The sequence below is a fragment of the Eleutherodactylus coqui genome, chromosome 9, assembly GCF_035609145.1.
Source record: "Eleutherodactylus coqui strain aEleCoq1 chromosome 9, aEleCoq1.hap1, whole genome shotgun sequence".
Taxonomy (NCBI): domain Eukaryota; kingdom Metazoa; phylum Chordata; class Amphibia; order Anura; family Eleutherodactylidae; genus Eleutherodactylus; species Eleutherodactylus coqui.
The window spans coordinates 83,127,485-83,147,129 of NC_089845.1; the positions used below are offsets into that span (position 1 = coordinate 83,127,485).

Sequence of the window (19,645 nt, forward strand, 5' to 3'; positions counted from 1 at the left end):
AGGGACCTCTCGATCTGCAGTCGAATGCTCTTCCACTGAGCTATGCCCCCTTGGCTTATGATTGTCCTCACTGGTTCTTAAAAAGTAATGTTCTGAGGAAACCAATTTCTCAAAAGGTAGGATGCTTGTTGAAATCCCTACCAATGAAGATTCCCAGTGAGAGAGTGGACGACCAGTTCAGTTCTGCATGAGAAATGTGCTCAAGGGTGACAATTTGTAGAAGAGCTTTCTTGGAAAGGTAAGCATCTCGTTGAATAGCATGAGTAAAGCTGGCACTTGAAGAGGGCACCCGGATTATGAACCAGGGACCTCTTGATCTGCAGTCGAATGCTCTTCCACTGAGCTATGCCCCCTTGGCTTATGATTGTCCTCACTGGTTCTTAAAAAGTAATGTTCTGAGGAAACCAATTTCTCAAAAGGTAGGATGCTTGTTGAAATCCCTACCAATGAAGATGGCCAGTGAGAGAGTGGATGACCAGTTCCTGTTTAGTTCTGCATGAGAAATGTGCTCAAGGGTGACAAGTTGAAGAAGAGCTTTCTTGGAAAGGTAAGCATCTCGTTGAATAGCATGAGTAAAGCTGGCACTTGAAGGGGGCAACCGGATTTGAACCAGGGACCTCTCGATCTGCAGTCGAATGCTCTTCCACTGAGCTATGCCCCCTTGGCTTATGATTGTCCTCACTGGTTCTTAAAAAGTAATGTTCTGAGGAAACCAATTTCTCAAAAGGTAGGATGCTTGTTGAAATCCCTACCAATGAAGATTGCCAGTGAGAGAGTGGATGATTAGTTCCTGTTTAGTTCTGCATGAGAAATGTGCTCAAGGGTGACAAGTTGAAGAAGAGCTTTCTTGGAAAGGTAAGCATCTCGTTGGCACTTGAAGGGGGCACCCGGATTTGAACCAGGGACTTCTTGATCTGCAGTCGAATGCTCTTCCACTGAGCTATGCCCTCCCTGGCTTATAACTGTGCTCACTGGTTCTTAAAAAGTAATGTTCTGAGGAAACCAATTTCTCAAAAGGTAGGATGCTTGTTGAAATCCCTACCAATGAAGATAGCCAGTGAGAGAGTGGATGATCAGTTCCTGTTTAGTTCTGCATGAGAAATGTGCTCAAGGGTGACAAGTTGAAGAAGAGCTTTCTTGGAAAGGTAAGCATCTCGTTGAATAGCATGAGTAAAGCTGGCACTTGAAGGGGGCACCCGGATTTGAACCAGGGACCTCTCGATCTGCAGTCGAATGCTCTTCCTCTGAGCTATGCCCCCTTGGCTTATGATTGTCCTCACTGGTTCTTAAAAAGTAATGTTCTGATGAAACCAATTTCTCAAAAGGTAGGATGCTTGTTGAAATCCCTACCAATGAAGATTCCCAGTGAGAGAGTGGACAACCAGTTCAGTTCTGCATGAGAAATGTGCTCAAGGGTGACAAGTTGAAGAAGAGCTTTCTTGGAAAGGTAAGCATCTCGTTGAATAGCATGCGTAAAGCTGGCACTTGAAGGGGGCACCCGGATTTGAACCAGGGACCTCTCGATCTGCAGTCGAATGCTCTTCCACTGAGCTATGCCCCCTTGGCTTATGATTGTCCTCACTGGTTCTTAAAAAGTAATGTTCTGAGGAAACCAATTTCTCAAAAGTAAGGATGCTTGTTGAAATCCCTACCAATGAAGATTCCCAGTGAGAGAGTGGACGACCAGTTCAGTTCTGCATGACAAATGTGCTCAAGGGTGACAATTTGTAGAAGAGCTTTCTTGGAAAGGTAAGCATCTCGTTGAATAGCATGAGTAAAGCTGGCACTTGAAGGGGGCACCCGGATTATGAACCAGACTTCTTGATCTGCAGTCGAATGCTCTTCTTCTGAGCTATGCCCCCTTGGCTTATGATTGTCCTCACTGGTTCTTAAAAAGTAATGTTCTGAGGAAACCAATTTCTCAAAAGGTAGGATGCTTGTTGAAATCCCTACCAATGAAGATTCCCAGTGAGAGAGTGGACGACCAGTTCAGTTCTGCATGAGAAATGTGCTCAAGGGTGACAATTTGTAGAAGAGCTTTCTTGGAAAGGTAAGCATCTCGTTGAATAGCATGAGTAAAGCTGGCACTTGAAGGGGGCACCCGGATTATGAACCAGACTTCTTGATCTGCAGTCGAATGCTCTTCCACTGAGCTATGCCACCCCTGGCTTATAACTGTGCTCACTGGTTCTTAAAAAGTAATGTTCTGAGGAAACCAATTTCTCAAAAGTAAGGATGCTTGTTGAAATCCCTACCAATGAAGATGGCCAGTGGACAACCAGTTCAGTTCTGCATGAGAAATGTGCTCAAGGGTGACAATTTAAAGAAGAGCTTTCTTGGAAAGGTAAGCATCTCGTTGAATAGCATGAGTAAAGCTGGCACTTGAAGGGGGCACCCGTATTTGAACCAGGGACCTCTCGATCTGCAGTCGAATGCTCTTCCACTGAGCATTGCCCCCTTGGCTTATGATTGTCCTCACTGGTTCTTAAAAAGTAATGTTCTGAGGAAACCAATTTCTCAAAAGTAAGGATGCTTGTTGAAATCCCTACCAATGAAGATTCCCAGTGAGAGAGTGGACGACCAGTTCAGTTCTGCATGAGAAATGTGCTCAAGGGTGACAATTTGTAGAAGAGCTTTCTTGGAAAGGTAAGCATCTCGTTGAATAGCATGAGTAAAGCTGGCACTTGAAGGGGGCACCCGGATTATGAACCAGACTTCTTGATCTGCAGTCGAATGCTCTTCCACTGAGCTATGCCACCCCTGGCTTATAACTGTGCTCACTGGTTCTTAAAAAGTAATGTTCTGAGGAAACCAATTTCTCAAAAGTAAGGATGCTTGTTGAAATCCCTACCAATGAAGATGGCCAGTGAGAGAGTGGATGACCAGTTCCTGTTTAGTTCTGCATCAGAAATGTGCTCAAGGGTGACAAGTTGAAGAAGAGCTTTCTTGGAAAGGTAAGCATCTCGTTGAATAGCATGAGTAAAGCTGGCACTTGAAGGGGGCACCCGGATTTGAACCAGGGATCTCTTGATCTGCAGTCGAATGCTCTTCCTCTGAGCTATGCCCCCTTAGCTTATGATTGTCCTCACTGGTTCTTAAAAAGTAATGTTCTGAGGAAACCAATTTCTAAAAAGGTAGGATGCTTGTTGAAATCCCTACCAATGAAGATTCCCAGTGAGAGAGTGGACGACCAGTTCAGTTCTGCATGAGAAATGTGCTCAAGGGTGACAATTTGAAGAAGAGCTTTCTTGGAAAGGTAAGCATCTCGTTGAATAGCATGAGTAAAGCTGGCACTTGAAGGGGGCACCCGTATTTGAACCAGGGACCTCTCGATCTGCAGTCGAATGCTCTTCCACTGAGCATTGCCCCCTTGGCTTATGATTGTCCTCACTGGTTCTTAAAAAGTAATGTTCTGAGGAAACCAATTTCTCAAAAGTAAGGATGCTTGTTGAAATCCCTACCCATGAAGATTCCCAGTGAGAGAGTGGACGACCAGTTCAGTTCTGCATGAGAAATGTGCTCAAGGGTGACAAGTTGAAGAAGAGCTTTCTTGGAAAGGTAAGCATCTCGTTGAATAGCATGCGTAAAGCTGGCACTTGAAGGGGGCACCCGGAGTTGAACCAGGGACCTCTCGATCTGCAGTCGAATGCTCTTCCACTGAGCTATGCCCCCTTGGCTTATGATTGTCCTCACTGGTTCTTAAAAAGTAATGTTCTGAGGAAACCAATTTCTCAAAAGGTAGGATGCTTGTTGAAATCCCTACCAATGTAGATTGCCAGTGAGAGAGTGGATGATTAGTTCCTGTTTAGTTCTGCATGAGAAATGTGCTCAAGGGTGACAAGTTGAAGAAGAGCTTTCTTGGAAAGGTAAGCATCTCGTTGGCACTTGAAGGGGGCACCCGGATTTGAACCAGGGACTTCTTGATCTGCAGTCGAATGCTCTTCCACTGAGCTATGCCCTCCCTGGCTTATAACTGTGCTCACTGGTTCTTAAAAAGTAATGTTCTGAGGAAACCAATTTCTCAAAAGTAAGGATGCTTGTTGAAATCCCTACCAATGAAGATGGCCAGTGAGAGAGTGGACAACCAGTTCAGTTCTGCATGAGAAATGTGCTCAAGGGTGACAATTTGAAGAAGAGCTTTCTTGGAAAGGTAAGCATCTCGTTGAATAGCATGAGTAAAGCTGGCACTTGAAGGGGGCACCCGGATTTGAACGAGGGACCTCTCGATCTGCAGTCGAATGCTCTTCCACTGAGCTATGCCCCCTTGGCTTATGATTGTCCTCACTGGTTCTTAAAAAGTAATGTTCTGAGGAAACCAATTTCTCAAAAGGTAGGATGCTTGTTGAAATCCCTACCAATGAAGATTCCCAGTGAGAGAGTGGACGACCAGTTCAGTTCTGCATGAGAAATGTGCTCAAGGGTGACAATTTGTAGAAGAGCTTTCTTGGAAAGGTAAGCATCTCGTTGAATAGCATGAGTAAAGCTGGCACTTGAAGAGGGCACCCGGATTATGAACCAGGGACTTTTTGATCTGCAGTCGAATGCTCTTCCACTGAGCTATGCCCCCTTGGCTTATGATTGTCCTCACTGGTTCTTAAAAAGTAATGTTCTGAGGAAACCAATTTCTCAAAAGGTAGGATGCTTGTTGAAATCCCTACCAATGAAGATGGCCAGTGAGAGAGTGGATGACCAGTTCCTGTTTAGTTCTGCATGAGAAATGTGCTCAAGGGTGACAAGTTGAAGAAGAGCTTTCTTGGAAAGGTAAGCATCTCGTTGAATAGCATGAGTAAAGCTGGCACTTGAAGGGGGCAACCGGATTTGAACCAGGGACCTCTCGATCTGCAGTCGAATGCTCTTCCACTGAGCTATGCCCCCTTGGCTTATGATTGTCCTCACTGGTTCTTAAAAAGTAATGTTCTGAGGAAACCAATTTCTCAAAAGTAAGGATGCTTGTTGAAATCCCTACCAATGAAGATTCCCAGTGAGAGAGTGGACGACCAGTTCAGTTCTGCATGAGAAATGTGCTCAAGGGTGACAATTTGTAGAAGAGCTTTCTTGGAAAGGTAAGCATCTCGTTGAATAGCATGAGCAAAGCTGGCACTTGAAGGGGGCACCCGGATTATGAACCAGACTTCTTGATCTGCAGTCGAATGCTCTTCCACTGAGCTATGCCCCCTTGGCTTATGATTGTCCTCACTGGTTCTTAAAAAGTAATGTTCTGAGGAAACCAATTTCTCAAAAGTAAGGATGCTTGTTGAAATCCCTACCCATGAAGATTCCCAGTGAGAGAGTGGACGACCAGTTCAGTTCTGCATGAGAAATGTGCTCAAGGGTGACAAGTTGAAGAAGAGCTTTCTTGGAAAGGTAAGCATCTCGTTGAATAGCATGCGTAAAGCTGGCACTTGAAGGGGGCACCTGGATTTGAACCAGGGACCTCTCGATCTGCAGTCGAATGCTCTTCCACTGAGCTATGCCCCCTTGGCTTATGATTGTCCTCACTGGTTCTTAAAAAGTAATGTTCTGAGGAAACCAATTTCTCAAAAGTAAGGATGCTTGTTGAAATCCCTACCCATGAAGATTCCCAGTGAGAGAGTGGACGACCAGTTCAGTTCTGCATGAGAAATGTGCTCAAGGGTGACAAGTTGAAGAAGAGCTTTCTTGGAAAGGTAAGCATCTCGTTGAATAGCATGCGTAAAGCTGGCACTTGAAGGGGGCACCCGGATTTGAACCAGGGACCTCTCGATCTGCAGTCGAATGCTCTTCCACTGAGCTATGCCCCCTTGGCTTATGATTGTCCTCACTGGTTCTTAAAAAGTAATGTTCTGAGGAAACCAATTTCTCAAAAGGTAGGATGCTTGTTGAAATCCCTACCAATGAAGATTCCCAGTGAGAGAGTGGACGACCAGTTCAGTTCTGCATGAGAAATGTGCTCAAGGGTGACAATTTGTAGAAGAGCTTTCTTGGAAAGGTAAGCATCTCGTTGAATAGCATGAGTAAAGCTGGCACTTGAAGGGGGCACCCGGATTTGAACCAGGGACTTCTTGATCTGCAGTCGAATGCTCTTCCACTGAGCTATGCCCCCCCTGGCTTATAACTGTGCTCACTGGTTCTTAAAAAGTAATGTTCTGAGGAAACCAATTTCTCAAAAGGTAGGATGCTTGTTGAAATCCCTACCAATGAAGATTCCCAGTGAGAGAGTGGATGATCAGTTCCTGTTTAGTTCTGCATCAGAAATGTGCTCAAGGGTGACAAGTTGAAGAAGAGCTTTCTTGGAAAGGTAAGCATCTCGTTGAATAGCATGAGTAAAGCTGGCACTTGAAGGGGGCACCCGGATTTGAACCAGGGATCTCTCGATCTGCAGTCGAATGCTCTTCCACAGAGCTATGCCCCATTGGCTTATGATTGTCCTCACTGGTTCTTAAAAAGTAATGTTCTGAGGAAACCAATTTCTAAAAAGGTAGGATGCTTGTTGAAATCCCTACCAATGAAGATTCCCAGTGAGAGAGTGGACGACCAGTTCAGCATGAGAAATGTGCTCAAGGGTGACAAGTTGAAGAAGAGCTTTCTTGGAAAGGTAAGCATCTCGTTGAATAGCATGAGTAAAGCTGGCACTTGAAGGGGGCACCCGGATTTGAACCAGGGATCTCTCGATCTGCAGTCGAATGCTCTTCCACAGAGCTATGCCCCATTGGCTTATGATTGTCCTCACTGGTTCTTAAAAAGTAATGTTCTGAGGAAACCAATTTCTCAAAAGGTAGGATGCTTGTTGAAATCCCTACCAATGAAGATTGCCAGTGAGAGAGTGGATGACCAGTTCCTGTTTAGTTCTGCATCAGAAATGTGCTCAAGGGTGACAATTTGAAGAAGAGCTTTCTTGGAAAGGTAAGCATCTCGTTGAATAGCATGAGTAAAGCTGGCACTTGAAGGGGGCACCCGGATCTGAACCAGGGACCTCTCGATCTGCAGTCGAATGCTCTTCCACTGAGCTATGCCCCCTTGGCTTATGATTGTCCTCACTGGTTCTTAAAAAGTAATGTTCTGAGGAAACCAATTTCTCAAAAGTAAGGATGCTTGTTGAAATCCCTACCCATGAAGATTCCCAGTGAGAGAGTGGACGACCAGTTCAGTTCTGCATGAGAAATGTGCTCAAGGGTGACAATTTGTAGAAGAGCTTTCTTGGAAAGGTAAGCATCTCGTTGAATAGCATGAGTAAAGCTGGCACTTGAAGGGGGCACCCGGATTATGAACCAGACTTCTTGATCTGCAGTCGAATGCTCTTCCACTGAGCTATGCCACCCCTGGCTTATGATTGTCCTCACTGGTTCTTAAAAAGTAATGTTCTGAGGAAACCAATTTCTCAAAAGTAAGGATGCTTGTTGAAATCCCTACCCATGAAGATTCCCAGTGAGAGAGTGGACGACCAGTTCAGTTCTGCATGAGAAATGTGCTCAAGGGTGACAAGTTGAAGAAGAGCTTTCTTGGAAAGGTAAGCATCTCGTTGAATAGCATGCGTAAAGCTGGCACTTGAAGGGGGCACCCGGATTTGAACCAGGGACCTCTCGATCTGCAGTCGAATGCTCTTCCACTGAGCTATGCCCCCTTGGCTTATGATTGTCCTCACTGGTTCTTAAAAAGTAATGTTCTGAGGAAACCAATTTCTCAAAAGGTAGGATGCTTGTTGAAATCCCTACCAATGAAGATTCCCAGTGAGAGAGTGGACGACCAGTTCAGTTCTGCATGAGAAATGTGCTCAAGGGTGACAATTTGTAGAAGAGCTTTCTTGGAAAGGTAAGCATCTCGTTGAATAGCATGAGTAAAGCTGGCACTTGAAGGGGGCACCCGGATTTGAACCAGGGACTTCTTGATCTGCAGTCGAATGCTCTTCCACTGAGCTATGCCCCCTTGGCTTATGATTGTCCTCACTGGTTCTTAAAAAGTAATGTTCTGAGGAAACCAATTTCTCAAAAGTAAGGATGCTTGTTGAAATCCCTACCCATGAAGATTCCCAGTGAGAGAGTGGACGACCAGTTCAGTTCTGCATGAGAAATGTGCTCAAGGGTGACAATTTGTAGAAGAGCTTTCTTGGAAAGGTAAGCATCTCGTTGAATAGCATGAGTAAAGCTGGCACTTGAAGGGGGCACCCGGATCTGAACCAGGGACCTCTCGATCTGCAGTCGAATGCTCTTCCACTGAGCTATGCCCCCTTGGCTTATGATTGTCCTCACTGGTTCTTAAAAAGTAATGTTCTGAGGAAACCAATTTCTCAAAAGTAAGGATGCTTGTTGAAATCCCTACCCATGAAGATTCCCAGTGAGAGAGTGGACGACCAGTTCAGTTCTGCATGAGAAATGTGCTCAAGGGTGACAATTTGTAGAAGAGCTTTCTTGGAAAGGTAAGCATCTCGTTGAATAGCATGAGTAAAGCTGGCACTTGAAGGGGGCACCCGGATTATGAACCAGACTTCTTGATCTGCAGTCGAATGCTCTTCCACTGAGCTATGCCACCCCTGGCTTATAACTGTCCTCACTGGTTCTTAAAAAGTAATGTTCTGAGGAAACCAATTTCTCAAAAGTAAGGATGCTTGTTGAAATCCCTACCCATGAAGATTCCCAGTGAGAGAGTGGACGACCAGTTCAGTTCTGCATGAGAAATGTGCTCAAGGGTGACAAGTTGAAGAAGAGCTTTCTTGGAAAGGTAAGCATCTCGTTGAATAGCATGCGTAAAGCTGGCACTTGAAGGGGGCACCCGGATTTGAACCAGGGACCTCTCGATCTGCAGTCGAATGCTCTTCCACTGAGCTATGCCCCCTTGGCTTATGATTGTCCTCACTGGTTCTTAAAAAGTAATGTTCTGAGGAAACCAATTTCTCAAAAGGTAGGATGCTTGTTGAAATCCCTACCAATGAAGATTCCCAGTGAGAGAGTGGACGACCAGTTCAGTTCTGCATGAGAAATGTGCTCAAGGGTGACAATTTGTAGAAGAGCTTTCTTGGAAAGGTAAGCATCTCGTTGAATAGCATGAGTAAAGCTGGCACTTGAAGGGGGCACCCGGATTTGAACCAGGGACTTCTTGATCTGCAGTCGAATGCTCTTCCACTGAGCTATGCCCCCCCTGGCTTATAACTGTGCTCACTGGTTCTTAAAAAGTAATGTTCTGAGGAAACCAATTTCTCAAAAGGTAGGATGCTTGTTGAAATCCCTACCAATGAAGATTCCCAGTGAGAGAGTGGATGATCAGTTCCTGTTTAGTTCTGCATCAGAAATGTGCTCAAGGGTGACAAGTTGAAGAAGAGCTTTCTTGGAAAGGTAAGCATCTCGTTGAATAGCATGAGTAAAGCTGGCACTTGAAGGGGGCACCCGGATTTGAACCAGGGATCTCTCGATCTGCAGTCGAATGCTCTTCCACAGAGCTATGCCCCATTGGCTTATGATTGTCCTCACTGGTTCTTAAAAAGTAATGTTCTGAGGAAACCAATTTCTAAAAAGGTAGGATGCTTGTTGAAATCCCTACCAATGAAGATTCCCAGTGAGAGAGTGGACGACCAGTTCAGCATGAGAAATGTGCTCAAGGGTGACAAGTTGAAGAAGAGCTTTCTTGGAAAGGTAAGCATCTCGTTGAATAGCATGAGTAAAGCTGGCACTTGAAGGGGGCACCCGGATTTGAACCAGGGATCTCTCGATCTGCAGTCGAATGCTCTTCCACAGAGCTATGCCCCATTGGCTTATGATTGTCCTCACTGGTTCTTAAAAAGTAATGTTCTGAGGAAACCAATTTCTCAAAAGGTAGGATGCTTGTTGAAATCCCTACCAATGAAGATTGCCAGTGAGAGAGTGGATGACCAGTTCCTGTTTAGTTCTGCATCAGAAATGTGCTCAAGGGTGACAATTTGAAGAAGAGCTTTCTTGGAAAGGTAAGCATCTCGTTGAATAGCATGAGTAAAGCTGGCACTTGAAGGGGGCACCCGGATCTGAACCAGGGACCTCTCGATCTGCAGTCGAATGCTCTTCCACTGAGCTATGCCCCCTTGGCTTATGATTGTCCTCACTGGTTCTTAAAAAGTAATGTTCTGAGGAAACCAATTTCTCAAAAGTAAGGATGCTTGTTGAAATCCCTACCCATGAAGATTCCCAGTGAGAGAGTGGACGACCAGTTCAGTTCTGCATGAGAAATGTGCTCAAGGGTGACAATTTGTAGAAGAGCTTTCTTGGAAAGGTAAGCATCTCGTTGAATAGCATGAGTAAAGCTGGCACTTGAAGGGGGCACCCGGATTATGAACCAGACTTCTTGATCTGCAGTCGAATGCTCTTCCACTGAGCTATGCCACCCCTGGCTTATAACTGTCCTCACTGGTTCTTAAAAAGTAATGTTCTGAGGAAACCAATTTCTCAAAAGTAAGGATGCTTGTTGAAATCCCTACCCATGAAGATTCCCAGTGAGAGAGTGGACGACCAGTTCAGTTCTGCATGAGAAATGTGCTCAAGGGTGACAAGTTGAAGAAGAGCTTTCTTGGAAAGGTAAGCATCTCGTTGAATAGCATGCGTAAAGCTGGCACTTGAAGGTGGCACCCGGATTTGAACCAGGGACCTCTCGATCTGCAGTCGAATGCTCTTCCACTGAGCTATGCCCCCTTGGCTTATGATTGTCCTCACTGGTTCTTAAAAAGTAATGTTCTGAGGAAACCAATTTCTCAAAAGTAAGGATGCTTGTTGAAATCCCTACCAATGAAGATTCCCAGTGAGAGAGTGGACGACCAGTTCAGTTCTGCATGAGAAATGTGCTCAAGGGTGACAATTTGTAGAAGAGCTTTCTTGGAAAGGTAAGCATCTCGTTGAATAGCATGAGTAAAGCTGGCACTTGAAGGGGGCACCCGGATTATGAACCAGACTTCTTGATCTGCAGTCGAATGCTCTTCCACTGAGCTATGCCACCCCTGGCTTATAACTGTGCTCACTGGTTCTTAAAAAGTAATGTTCTGAGGAAACCAATTTCTCAAAAGTAAGGATGCTTGTTGAAATCCCTACCAATGAAGATGGCCAGTGAGAGAGTGGACAACCAGTTCAGTTCTGCATGAGAAATGTGCTCAAGGGTGACAATTTGAAGAAGAGCTTTCTTGGAAAGGTAAGCATCTCGTTGAATAGCATGAGTAAGGGGGCACCCGGATTTGAACCAGGGACCTCTCGATCTGCAGTCGAATGCTCTTCCACTGAGCTATGCCCCATTGGCTTATGATTGTCCTCACTGGTTCTTAAAAAGTAATGTTCTGAGGAAACCAATTTCTCAAAATGTAGGATGCTTGTTGAAATCCCTACCAATGAAGATGGCCAGTGAGAGAGTGGATGAGCAGTTCCTGTTTAGTTCTGCATCAGAAATGTGCACAAGGGTGACAAGTTGAAGAAGAGCTTTCTTGGAAAGGTAAGCATCTCGTTGAATAGCATGAGTAAAGCTGGCACTTGAAGGGGGCACCCGGATTTGAACCAGGGATCTCTCGATCTGCAGTCGAATGCTCTTCCACAGAGCTATGCCCCATTGGCTTATGATTGTCCTCACTGGTTCTTAAAAAGTAATGTTCTGAGGAAACCAATTTCTAAAAAGGTAGGATGCTTGTTGAAATCCCTACCAATGAAGATTCCCAGTGAGAGAGTGGACGACCAGCTCAGCATGAGAAATGTGCTCAAGGGTGACAATTTGAAGAAGAGCTTTCTTGGAAAGGTAAGCATCTCGTTGAATAGCATGAGTAAAGCTGGCACTTGAAGGGGGCACCCGGATTTGAACCAGGGACCTCTCGATCTGCAGTCGAATGCTCTTCCACTGAGCTATGCCACCCCTGGCTTATAACTGTGCTCACTGGTTCTTAAAAAGTAATGTTCTGAGGAAACCAATTTCTCAAAAGGTAGGATGCTTGTTGAAATCCCTACCAATGAAGATTCCCAGTGAGAGAGTGGACGACCAGTTCAGTTCTGCATGAGAAATGTGCTCAAGGGTGACAATTTGTAGAAGAGCTTTCTTGGAAAGGTAAGCATCTCGTTGAATAGCATGAGTAAAGCTGGCACTTGAAGGGGGCACCCGGATTTGAACCAGGGACTTCTTGATCTGCAGTCGAATGCTCTTCCACTGAGCTATGCCCCCCCTGGCTTATAACTGTGCTCACTGGTTCTTAAAAAGTAATGTTCTGAGGAAACCAATTTCTCAAAAGGTAGGATGCTTGTTGAAATCCCTACCAATGAAGATTCCCAGTGAGAGAGTGGATGATCAGTTCCTGTTTAGTTCTGCATCAGAAATGTGCTCAAGGGTGACAAGTTGAAGAAGAGCTTTCTTGGAAAGGTAAGCATCTCGTTGAATAGCATGAGTAAAGCTGGCACTTGAAGGGGGCACCCGGATTTGAACCAGGGATCTCTCGATCTGCAGTCGAATGCTCTTCCACAGAGCTATGCCCCATTGGCTTATGATTGTCCTCACTGGTTCTTAAAAAGTAATGTTCTGAGGAAACCAATTTCTAAAAAGGTAGGATGCTTGTTGAAATCCCTACCAATGAAGATTCCCAGTGAGAGAGTGGACGACCAGTTCAGCATGAGAAATGTGCTCAAGGGTGACAAGTTGAAGAAGAGCTTTCTTGGAAAGGTAAGCATCTCGTTGAATAGCATGAGTAAAGCTGGCACTTGAAGGGGGCACCCGGATTTGAACCAGGGATCTCTCGATCTGCAGTCGAATGCTCTTCCACTGAGCTATGCCCCCTTGGCTTATGATTGTCCTCACTGGTTCTTAAAAAGTAATGTTCTGAGGAAACCAATTTCTCAAAAGTAAGGATGCTTGTTGAAATCCCTACCCATGAAGATTCCCAGTGAGAGAGTGGACGACCAGTTCAGTTCTGCATGAGAAATGTGCTCAAGGGTGACAATTTGTAGAAGAGCTTTCTTGGAAAGGTAAGCATCTCGTTGAATAGCATGAGTAAAGCTGGCACTTGAAGGGGGCACCCGGATTATGAACCAGACTTCTTGATCTGCAGTCGAATGCTCTTCCACTGAGCTATGCCACCCCTGGCTTATAACTGTCCTCACTGGTTCTTAAAAAGTAATGTTCTGAGGAAACCAATTTCTCAAAAGTAAGGATGCTTGTTGAAATCCCTACCCATGAAGATTCCCAGTGAGAGAGTGGACGACCAGTTCAGTTCTGCATGAGAAATGTGCTCAAGGGTGACAAGTTGAAGAAGAGCTTTCTTGGAAAGGTAAGCATCTCGTTGAATAGCATGCGTAAAGCTGGCACTTGAAGGTGGCACCCGGATTTGAACCAGGGACCTCTCGATCTGCAGTCGAATGCTCTTCCACTGAGCTATGCCCCATTGGCTTATGATTGTCCTCACTGGTTCTTAAAAAGTAATGTTCTGAGGAAACCAATTTCTAAAAAGGTAGGATGCTTGTTGAAATCCCTACCAATGAAGATTCCCAGTGAGAGAGTGGACGACCAGTTCAGCATGAGAAATGTGCTCAAGGGTGACAAGTTGAAGAAGAGCTTTCTTGGAAAGGTAAGCATCTCGTTGAATAGCATGAGTAAAGCTGGCACTTGAAGGGGGCACCCGGATTTGAACCAGGGATCTCTCGATCTGCAGTCGAATGCTCTTCCACAGAGCTATGCCCCATTGGCTTATGATTGTCCTCACTGGTTCTTAAAAAGTAATGTTCTGAGGAAACCAATTTCTCAAAAGTAAGGATGCTTGTTGAAATCCCTACCAATGAAGATTCCCAGTGAGAGAGTGGACGACCAGTTCAGTTCTGCATGAGAAATGTGCTCAAGGGTGACAATTTGTAGAAGAGCTTTCTTGGAAAGGTAAGCATCTCGTTGAATAGCATGAGTAAAGCTGGCACTTGAAGGGGGCACCCGGATTATGAACCAGACTTCTTGATCTGCAGTCGAATGCTCTTCCACTGAGCTATGCCACCCCTGGCTTATAACTGTGCTCACTGGTTCTTAAAAAGTAATGTTCTGAGGAAACCAATTTCTCAAAAGTAAGGATGCTTGTTGAAATCCCTACCAATGAAGATGGCCAGTGAGAGAGTGGACAACCAGTTCAGTTCTGCATGAGAAATGTGCTCAAGGGTGACAATTTGAAGAAGAGCTTTCTTGGAAAGGTAAGCATCTCGTTGAATAGCATGAGTAAGGGGGCACCCGGATTTGAACCAGGGACCTCTCGATCTGCAGTCGAATGCTCTTCCACTGAGCTATGCCCCATTGGCTTATGATTGTCCTCACTGGTTCTTAAAAAGTAATGTTCTGAGGAAACCAATTTCTCAAAATGTAGGATGCTTGTTGAAATCCCTACCAATGAAGATGGCCAGTGAGAGAGTGGATGAGCAGTTCCTGTTTAGTTCTGCATCAGAAATGTGCACAAGGGTGACAAGTTGAAGAAGAGCTTTCTTGGAAAGGTAAGCATCTCGTTGAATAGCATGAGTAAAGCTGGCACTTGAAGGGGGCACCCGGATTTGAACCAGGGATCTCTCGATCTGCAGTCGAATGCTCTTCCACAGAGCTATGCCCCATTGGCTTATGATTGTCCTCACTGGTTCTTAAAAAGTAATGTTCTGAGGAAACCAATTTCTAAAAAGGTAGGATGCTTGTTGAAATCCCTACCAATGAAGATTCCCAGTGAGAGAGTGGACGACCAGCTCAGCATGAGAAATGTGCTCAAGGGTGACAATTTGAAGAAGAGCTTTCTTGGAAAGGTAAGCATCTCGTTGAATAGCATGAGTAAAGCTGGCACTTGAAGGGGGCACCCGGATTTGAACCAGGGACCTCTCGATCTGCAGTCGAATGCTCTTCCACTGAGCTATGCCACCCCTGGCTTATAACTGTGCTCACTGGTTCTTAAAAAGTAATGTTCTGAGGAAACCAATTTCTCAAAAGGTAGGATGCTTGTTGAAATCCCTACCAATGAAGATTCCCAGTGAGAGAGTGGACGACCAGTTCAGTTCTGCATGAGAAATGTGCTCAAGGGTGACAATTTGTAGAAGAGCTTTCTTGGAAAGGTAAGCATCTCGTTGAATAGCATGAGTAAAGCTGGCACTTGAAGGGGGCACCCGGATTTGAACCAGGGACTTCTTGATCTGCAGTCGAATGCTCTTCCACTGAGCTATGCCCCCCCTGGCTTATAACTGTGCTCACTGGTTCTTAAAAAGTAATGTTCTGAGGAAACCAATTTCTCAAAAGGTAGGATGCTTGTTGAAATCCCTACCAATGAAGATTCCCAGTGAGAGAGTGGATGATCAGTTCCTGTTTAGTTCTGCATCAGAAATGTGCTCAAGGGTGACAAGTTGAAGAAGAGCTTTCTTGGAAAGGTAAGCATCTCGTTGAATAGCATGAGTAAAGCTGGCACTTGAAGGGGGCACCCGGATTTGAACCAGGGATCTCTCGATCTGCAGTCGAATGCTCTTCCACAGAGCTATGCCCCATTGGCTTATGATTGTCCTCACTGGTTCTTAAAAAGTAATGTTCTGAGGAAACCAATTTCTAAAAAGGTAGGATGCTTGTTGAAATCCCTACCAATGAAGATTCCCAGTGAGAGAGTGGACGACCAGTTCAGCATGAGAAATGTGCTCAAGGGTGACAAGTTGAAGAAGAGCTTTCTTGGAAAGGTAAGCATCTCGTTGAATAGCATGAGTAAAGCTGGCACTTGAAGGGGGCACCCGGATTTGAACCAGGGATCTCTCGATCTGCAGTCGAATGCTCTTCCACAGAGCTATGCCCCATTGGCTTATGATTGTCCTCACTGGTTCTTAAAAAGTAATGTTCTGAGGAAACCAATTTCTAAAAAGGTAGGATGCTTGTTGAAATCCCTACCAATGAAGATTCCCAGTGAGAGAGTGGACGACCAGTTCAGCATGAGAAATGTGCTCAAGGGTGACAAGTTGAAGAAGAGCTTTCTTGGAAAGGTAAGCATCTCGTTGAATAGCATGAGTAAAGCTGGCACTTGAAGGGGGCACCCGGATTTGAACCAGGGATCTCTCGATCTGCAGTCGAATGCTCTTCCACAGAGCTATGCCCCATTGGCTTATGATTGTCCTCACTGGTTCTTAAAAAGTAATGTTCTGAGGAAACCAATTTCTCAAAAGGTAGGATGCTTGTTGAAATCCCTACCAATGAAGATTGCCAGTGAGAGAGTGGATGACCAGTTCCTGTTTAGTTCTGCATCAGAAATGTGCTCAAGGGTGACAATTTGAAGAAGAGCTTTCTTGGAAAGGTAAGCATCTCGTTGAATAGCATGAGTAAAGCTGGCACTTGAAGGGGGCACCCGGATCTGAACCAGGGACCTCTCGATCTGCAGTCGAATGCTCTTCCACTGAGCTATGCCCCCTTGGCTTATGATTGTCCTCACTGGTTCTTAAAAAGTAATGTTCTGAGGAAACCAATTTCTCAAAAGTAAGGATGCTTGTTGAAATCCCTACCCATGAAGATTCCCAGTGAGAGAGTGGACGACCAGTTCAGTTCTGCATGAGAAATGTGCTCAAGGGTGACAATTTGTAGAAGAGCTTTCTTGGAAAGGTAAGCATCTCGTTGAATAGCATGAGTAAAGCTGGCACTTGAAGGGGGCACCCGGATTATGAACCAGACTTCTTGATCTGCAGTCGAATGCTCTTCCACTGAGCTATGCCACCCCTGGCTTATAACTGTCCTCACTGGTTCTTAAAAAGTAATGTTCTGAGGAAACCAATTTCTCAAAAGTAAGGATGCTTGTTGAAATCCCTACCCATGAAGATTCCCAGTGAGAGAGTGGACGACCAGTTCAGTTCTGCATGAGAAATGTGCTCAAGGGTGACAAGTTGAAGAAGAGCTTTCTTGGAAAGGTAAGCATCTCGTTGAATAGCATGCGTAAAGCTGGCACTTGAAGGTGGCACCCGGATTTGAACCAGGGACCTCTCGATCTGCAGTCGAATGCTCTTCCACTGAGCTATGCCCCCTTGGCTTATGATTGTCCTCACTGGTTCTTAAAAAGTAATGTTCTGAGGAAACCAATTTCTCAAAAGTAAGGATGCTTGTTGAAATCCCTACCAATGAAGATTCCCAGTGAGAGAGTGGACGACCAGTTCAGTTCTGCATGAGAAATGTGCTCAAGGGTGACAATTTGTAGAAGAGCTTTCTTGGAAAGGTAAGCATCTCGTTGAATAGCATGAGTAAAGCTGGCACTTGAAGGGGGCACCCGGATTATGAACCAGACTTCTTGATCTGCAGTCGAATGCTCTTCCACTGAGCTATGCCACCCCTGGCTTATAACTGTGCTCACTGGTTCTTAAAAAGTAATGTTCTGAGGAAACCAATTTCTCAAAAGTAAGGATGCTTGTTGAAATCCCTACCAATGAAGATGGCCAGTGAGAGAGTGGACAACCAGTTCAGTTCTGCATGAGAAATGTGCTCAAGGGTGACAATTTGAAGAAGAGCTTTCTTGGAAAGGTAAGCATCTCGTTGAATAGCATGAGTAAGGGGGCACCCGGATTTGAACCAGGGACCTCTCGATCTGCAGTCGAATGCTCTTCCACTGAGCTATGCCCCATTGGCTTATGATTGTCCTCACTGGTTCTTAAAAAGTAATGTTCTGAGGAAACCAATTTCTCAAAATGTAGGATGCTTGTTGAAATCCCTACCAATGAAGATGGCCAGTGAGAGAGTGGATGAGCAGTTCCTGTTTAGTTCTGCATCAGAAATGTGCTCAAGGGTGACAAGTTGAAGAAGAGCTTTCTTGGAAAGGTAAGCATCTCGTTGAATAGCATGAGTAAAGCTGGCACTTGAAGGGGGCACCCGGATTTGAACCAGGGATCTCTCGATCTGCAGTCGAATGCTCTTCCACAGAGCTATGCCCCATTGGCTTATGATTGTCCTCACTGGTTCTTAAAAAGTAATGTTCTGAGGAAACCAATTTCTAAAAAGGTAGGATGCTTGTTGAAATCCCTACCAATGAAGATTCCCAGTGAGAGAGTGGACGACCAGCTCAGCATGAGAAATGTGCTCAAGGGTGACAATTTGAAGAAGAGCTTTCTTGGAAAGGTAAGCATCTCGTTGAATAGCATGAGTAAAGCTGGCACTTGAAGGGGGCACCCGGATTTGAACCAGGGACCTCTCGATCTGCAGTCGAATGCTCTTCCACTGAGCTATGCCACCCCTGGCTTATAACTGTGCTCACTGGTTCTTAAAAAGTAATGTTCTGAGGAAACCAATTTCTCAAAAGGTAGGATGCTTGTTGAAATCCCTACCAATGAAGATGGCCAGTGAGAGAGTGGATGACCAGTTCCTGTTTAGTTCTGCATCAGAAATGTGCTCAAGGGTGACAAGTTGAAGAAGAGCTTTCTTGGAAAGGTAAGCATCTCGTTGAATAGCATGAGTAAAGCTGGCACTTGAAGGGGGCACCCGGATTTGAACCAGGGATCTCTCGATCTGCAGTCGAATGCTCTTCCACAGAGCTATGCCCCATTGGCTTATGAATGTCCTCACTGGTTCTTAAAAAGTAATGTTCTGAGGAAACCAATTTCTCAAAAGGTAGGATGCTTGTTGAAATCCCTACCAATGAAGATGGCCAGTGAGAGAGTGGATGACCAGTTCCTGTTTAGTTCTGCATCAGAAATGTGCTCAAGGGTGACAAGTTGAAGAAGAGCTTTCTTGGAAAGGTAAGCATCTCGTTGAATAGCATGAGTAAAGCTGGCACTTGAAGGGGGCACCCGGATTTGAACCAGGGATCTCTCGATCTGCAGTCGAATGCTCTTCCACAGAGCTATGCCCCATTGGCTTATGATTGTCCTCACTGGTTCTTAAAAAGTAATGTTCTGAGGAAACCAATTTCTCAAAAGGTAGGATGCTTGTTGAAATCCCTACCAATGAAGATTGCCAGTGAGAGAGTGGATGACCAGTTCCTGTTTAGTTCTGCATCAGAAATGTGCTCAAGGGTGACAATTTGAAGAAGAGCTTTCTTGGAAAGGTAAGCATCTCGTTGAATAGCATGAGTAAAGCTGGCACTTGAAGGGGGCACCCGGATCTGAACCAGGGACCTCTCGATCTGCAGTCGAATGCTCTTCCACTGAGCTATGCCCCCTTGGCTTATGATTGTCCTCACTGGTTCTTAAAAAGTAATGTTCTGAGGAAACCAATTTCTCAAAAGTAAGGATGCTTGTTGAAATCCCTACCCATGAAGATTCCCAGTGAGAGAGTGGACGACCAGTTCAGTTCTGCATGAGAAATGTGCTCAAGGGTGACAATTTGTAGAAGAGCTTTCTTGGAAAGGTAAGCATCTCGTTGAATAGCATGAGTAAAGCTGGCACTTGAAGGGGGCACCCGGATTATGAACCAGACTTCTTGATCTGCAGTCGAATGCTCTTCCACTGAGCTATGCCACCCCTGGCTTATAACTGTCCTCACTGGTTCTTAAAAAGTAATGTTCTGAGGAAACCAATTTCTCAAAAGTAAGGATGCTTGTTGAAATCCCTACCCATGAAGATTCCCAGTGAGAGAGTGGACGACCAGTTCAGTTCTGCATGAGAAATGTGCTCAAGGGTGACAAGTTGAAGAAGAGCTTTCTTGGAAAGGTAAGCATCTCGTTGAATAGCATGCGTAAAGCTGGCACTTGAAGGTGGCACCCGGATTTGAACCAGGGACCTCTCGATCTGCAGTCGAA

General features: G+C 45.2%; 5 non-coding genes across 5 annotated transcripts; all 5 read right to left on the bottom strand.

Moving 5' to 3' along the window:
• Positions 1-1,489: 1,489 nt before the first annotated feature.
• Positions 1,490-1,561, bottom strand: TRNAC-GCA (transfer RNA cysteine (anticodon GCA)). Its single transcript has one exon. It is a non-coding gene; the product is annotated as a tRNA-Cys (tRNA).
• A 3,845-nt stretch (positions 1,562-5,406) lies between these two features.
• TRNAC-GCA (transfer RNA cysteine (anticodon GCA)) lies at positions 5,407-5,478 on the bottom strand. The gene has a single exon. It is a non-coding gene; the product is annotated as a tRNA-Cys (tRNA).
• Positions 5,479-5,708: 230 nt separating this feature from the next.
• On the bottom strand, positions 5,709-5,780 carry TRNAC-GCA (transfer RNA cysteine (anticodon GCA)). Its single transcript has one exon. It is a non-coding gene; the product is annotated as a tRNA-Cys (tRNA).
• A 1,748-nt stretch (positions 5,781-7,528) lies between these two features.
• Positions 7,529-7,600, bottom strand: TRNAC-GCA (transfer RNA cysteine (anticodon GCA)). Its single transcript has one exon. It is a non-coding gene; the product is annotated as a tRNA-Cys (tRNA).
• A 1,136-nt stretch (positions 7,601-8,736) lies between these two features.
• Positions 8,737-8,808, bottom strand: TRNAC-GCA (transfer RNA cysteine (anticodon GCA)). The gene has a single exon. It is a non-coding gene; the product is annotated as a tRNA-Cys (tRNA).
• Positions 8,809-19,645: the final 10,837 nt, after the last annotated feature.